The following is a 6,018-nucleotide window of genomic DNA, read 5'->3' as shown; positions in this document are numbered from 1 at the left end:
AACAGTAAACTAAATCATCGTTGCGTGTACAATGCATATAAACATATTCAAACACATATGTAAGTCGACATACCAATCTAATTTTTAAAAAAATCTTCTTGAAATATAAATTATAAATAATTGGCTCTGCCTACATTACTGGCTCCAATATCTATGTTGATTTGATATGAATTTGGTTAAATATACTTACCATGATTTTACATTTATATTATATAGAAAATGTTTGCCTTCATAACATGTTCTCATCGCAATTAACTAGGTGATTAAAAATACATACATGAGATGTACTCACCTATGACATAATTTACCTGTGATCACATACAGTAACTTCAGTTTTGATTTTTGCGTTCTTTTGCGTTCAAGTGAACGCATGTTTCTCGTCGACAAGGATTTTTAACAGTCCTACTGTTGAAAATCCTTATGTTTTATACAAATATTATTTGATTTTGGAATATCGTTTTACAATTAACTCAATGGAATTATCGTTTACACAACGCTTTTGATATGAGCATTTCGTCATTATTACGGACACTACGAGTCTGTAACAACGACGACCTAGAAATTAACCTTTGTTTAGCCGCCATTTTCAAACACTTAGACTGGTGCGAGGAACGGCAGAACATTTATGTCAAAATCAGACATGTTACACGAGTACTCCGTTTTAAAAAGAAACGGATGTTAATTTTCTTCTTCCATGCTGACCAAATTTTAGCTGTTTAGAGCAATCTACGAAAAGGGTCAAGTGGAAAGTTCGGAAAGAGTTGATTGCTTACATGACTCACGGTCATGAGTAAACACAACACTGTATTACAATCAGAATAGGTATTTTGACCAGATCTGATTATTTTACTGTGGATAACGTCCTATATGGGAGCGTAGACCATTATTGTTACTAGAACCTTAAGTGGTTAAATGTCAATCAGAATAGGGAATTTGTCCATATCTGATTATTTATTTGGATAACGTTTCTGTAGAACTATTAAAAGTAGTTATATGAATTACAATCGGAATAGGGAATTTGCCCAGAACTGATTATGTTTTTATTTGGTTAACCTTCTTTTAGGGAACATAGATCATCATTGAAAATAGAAAGTGGTTGATGCAACACAAATAAAATTAATCAAAATCAGAATAGGGATTTTCGCCCGGGTCTATATGATTAACGTTGACATCGTTTCATCCAGGGAACGTAAGTCTATCATTATTGTTACTAGAACAACATGCAAGATTTTGGGTCTACAAGTTGCATGCATTCTACAATACAGATTTTGATCTTACCTAAAAATCAGTTATTATTTTATTGCACATTGATATTTAGGGACCATTATTGGAAATAGAAACTTGAGTGGTTGACATAACACAAATAAAATTAATTAGAATCAGAATTGGGAATTTAGTCCAGATCTATCTGATGAATGTTGACATCGTTCCATCTAGGGAACGATGATCTACCTTTATTGTTTCTACAACAACATGCAAGAAGTCTTGAGTAGTTGACGTAACACAAGTAAAAATAATAAGAATCAGAATAGGGAATTTAATCCTGGTCTATCTTATTGTTGTTGACATCGTTCCATTTAGGGAACGTAGGTCTACCTTTATTGTATCTAGAACAACATGCTAACAAGTTGCACGCTTTCTACAACACACATTTTGATCTTAGCTAATTTTGGTTGCACATTGATTATTGTGATGAGTTCAGTCATTTATATACTCATATTGATAATATATTGAAAGTGTGTCTAGAAATGGTCAAGATTTGAAACAGTAGAGAGTTTTTAGTACTTACTGTAATACAAATGTGTATGTAGTTTAAACATGTCAATAAACAAAATTTATTATTATGTCCAGATTTTTTAGAGTATAGAAAATTCTAAGAGACCTGACATATTTTCTCTGAGCAGGAAATTGCTGTAGATTTTTCTTTGCATATAAATTTTTCTCCTACAGAAGTTAAAGAAACTACTGATATATTGAGGCAGTGAGACTAGCACACAGTTCTAAAACCTGTTGATAACTTGTGACAACTCATATCATATTATCATTTTTTTTATTTTCAAGGTCAGTTTATTAATGACAAGAAGAACATTGATATTATCAGTATGCACTGCTATGGCCAATTGGTTGTTTGTCTGCATTTATGAAACAAAAACTTTTATATGTATTTAAGTAAACATTAGTTTGTTTCTCCGGTTAGGAAGAGTTTAGGTGATGCCATTATGGTGCATTTCAAAAAGACTTGATTCACAAAATGGCTATGAATTTTGATAACATAAATCAGAGTGTACATTGCCAATGTATATGACATATATGATATGTACTTATATGCTATTTTGCATTAAGTACACTAAATGGTGGTAACATAAGACTAGGGTATATTTTACCCCCACTGATATGAGAATCACTGACGAATAATACATATATCTTCCAATTCTGAAAGGAAGAGATTGTTGGAAGTTCTTAAAAAGATAGTAAAATAGGCTTTGCGTCTTTAGTTTTCAAAGCAAAGACAACAAGTTGGACAAGATTAGCTGTTTGCTTTAAAGAGCCAAAACTGCTTTAACAGATTCATTGGATCTGTTTTCAATCTTAATGAGAGATGGTCGTTGAAACAGCTAATCTAACAGCTACAAGTTTCCCTGAGTTTATATTTAATCAGAAAGTTGAACTATATATGACTCAAATGTACTGATATATAAAAACAAAATTAGTATACTATTTATGTTTTGAGAATTTAGAATAAAAGCATATCATACAGATTTTGCACGAATTAATTATAAATAGTAAAAGATTAGAAAATGAATACAGAAAAAAGCATTGTTGATGCAAGATTCATTAAAAATGCTAGACATGCCATGGACGTAGAGATTGAAGTAGTTTACAAGATTTAGCAAGGAACTATCCAATACATCTCTTTATAATCTTCATTTTAGCTAGTCTTTACAAGACGCAGAAAAAGAAGAGGTCTTTTTGACTACACTGTTCAGATAAACATATATATTTCAATTTGTGCTCAAATTTTAGCATCTGTAAAAGCTGTTTGTCTAAGAGCAAAATACACAAGAAAAGCAGTTTATTTAAATGACTGATTAATAGTTAGCAAATAACATTCAATAGTCTGTTAGTGCATGGAAGTAAAATGCAATATAATAATTCCATGGTTAGTGCAAGACATTTATAAATATCTAAATTTAAAAATGTCACTGTTTATTTTTATTTTTGTGATTAGGTGTGATTTATCCCCACAATTGAGAGTATTCACAATTCAATTTTCATAATGATTAGTTAATTGATCAACAACATTTCATAATTATTTTAATGCATTGCAGGAAAAATATTAAATACCTAGAATAGAGTTAGTCTCTTATGCAAAAATGCAAGAATATACTAGACAAAATTGAAATGTGTTTATTAACAGTACTTTAAATTTTGAATTCAATATTGTTTTGAAATATGTGATTATATACAATCCAATTACTTTGTTTTGTCAAATCTTATGTCAATTTGGACAAATGCAAAAATTTTCTGAGTGATTTTTAGTTTAACCTAATGACAGTGTTGAAGTCACAAAAAAATACTACCAAAAGTGTTTTGGTGGGTATATAGGGAACCATATCAGAATGTATAGAATTCAGATAAGATGAACTGAGAGAGAAATGAAATGAGTATTTCTGATTGTGAAACCATTTCTGAAACAATTAAAAACACTTAATGCAAGTTAGTACAAGTGTTTTCTATAAGGTCAAACGTTTGTTTTCTTTAAATAGAGACAAGTTGCTTGTTAGTACAAAATGTATTTCTGGTTGTGAAATAATTTCTGAAACAAATAAAAACAATTGTCAAGAGCAACAGTTCAAGAGTTGTTCAATATGTCAATTTTTTGTTTCTTTTAATTTGGAACTGTGCATGGAAATTTATAATTCAGAACAAATTGTCTCCTTAAATTTCACATTTTTAGACAGAATAGCATTGTGTGATTTTAAAACATCATTAATAGAAAGATTTTTCATAGTTTGGGAAAATCATCTGTCAGTCACTCTTTTTTGCTTATTGAGGACAAAAGATTTTGGCTTGTACATGTAGATCAACATCCAAATGTTCTATAAAAGTATTAATGAGTAACAATTGGAAAACATGTATACTTAAATATATCCACTGATTTGTACATTTCTTTAATTTTACACTAGTAGTCTAGTACGAAATTCAAAGATAATGTTTGTTCATGGGTGGACTGGTAGACATTGTATTCAAAGGTTCTACCACTCTCATTGATTTTTTTTAATCAAACTTTAAAATTTAGTTGAATAGGAAAATTGTCAGGCCAACTGTAAAATGCATGACTTCTCTTGACAAAAAGAATTTCATTCTAGATCTGTTAAACTTTAGAAAGAGTAGTACATCTAGAAGGAAAAGTACACAAAGAGACTATTATTTCCAAACGTTCTATAGGTTGATCCATATTTAGCAAAATCATGAAACAACTTTTGTTTAAGTCTTTATTGCAGTTTTTTGTTAGACTGTTTAGAACACAAGTGATTTAAAAAGTATATTTGAATCGATTATAATTCATTGACAATTCAGCAGAAAAGGCTGTATTTTGAAAGATATTGATAATGATCAGGTTTTCAAAAGTTGATCACCAATCATATATTCTCTGTTATTATATTAAACTATAGAGAAAACAAAGAAAATTAGGCGAGAAGCTAAATGTTTTCAAATAAGTTTCGAAAACTAATACTTCAAAGTTGAAAAGTAATTATAATGATAAAGGCAAGATGCTACTAAATCAGATAAGGTTTGTTTAGTTCTTGTAGATTTGTACAAGCAATAAGAACAACCTATTCACATGACAAATCAAATACAAATGCACATTTAATGTTGCAATATTACAACACATTTGGCTCATAATGAAGGAGCTTTAATAAAATAATTTCTATTCTGCAGATTATTTATCCAAGGCTATATTTGCATAGTTTTATTTATGCAATCTGCAAAGTTTTGCCATAAAGTTTGGTTGATAGATTAATAGTCATACAACATAGCTTTATTGTGTAATAAATATAAATTTTGTAATTTTAAGTCTTTACTAATTACAGTATTTACCAAATTTAGTGGAGTTATATTTTTAACAATTTTGACATAGTTTTTATATGTTGTAAATTGTATATATGTGAGAGAATTTATCCTCCACCAAGATCAGACACTGCTTGGTAATCAGTGAATATTCTATATAATATAAATGTAAATTCATGGTAAGTATATTTAACCAAATTCATATAAAATGGTTATTTTTGAAATCTCAAGAAGAGATTATATATCATGAATTTATAGGGTTAAATATACTTACCACAATCCACCACCGCCCCTAGAATAAATTCAGTTTTTTGTTCACACAATTGTAATTATTCAATTAAACGATGAATTAAAACTGAAGTTACTGTATGTGTCCACAGGTAAATTATGACGTAGGTGAGTACATCTCATGGATGTATTTTTAATCACAAAGTTAATTGCGATGAGAACATGTTATGAAGGCAAACATATTCTATATAATATAAATGTAAATTCATGGTAAGTATATTTAACTCTATAAATTCATATAAAATCTCTTCTTGAGATTTCAAAAATAACCATTTTTAAGATACCTTCTGGATAAACAAAAATCAGTATACAAAGGTCAAAAGATAATTTTTTAAATTACATTGCCAAAAAACATGTAAGACAAAGTTAAGTATATTATATTGAAGGTATACTTTTTCCATGATAACAGACAGACGGTTCTGAGTTCTGAGTCAATTTTATTATTGGAAAACATGTGGGATACATTGTCCATGTGCCATAGCCTACACCAACACGTTGAGATTGGTTAACAACGCGCTAAACAGTGGAAATTCGACCAATCATTTTCACTATGGTGTACAAACAATGAAATCAACCACAATCATTTAGGTTTTGAAATGGCGAAATGTATGGCAGTAACAATGTGTTTTGCTAAACTCAAATGTCTTTTTTTTTTAT

The sequence above is a fragment of the Mytilus californianus genome, unplaced genomic scaffold, assembly GCF_021869535.1.
Source record: "Mytilus californianus isolate M0D057914Y unplaced genomic scaffold, xbMytCali1.0.p SCAF_5, whole genome shotgun sequence".
Classification (NCBI taxonomy): domain Eukaryota; kingdom Metazoa; phylum Mollusca; class Bivalvia; order Mytilida; family Mytilidae; genus Mytilus; species Mytilus californianus.
This window is presented reverse-complemented; position numbering follows the sequence as displayed.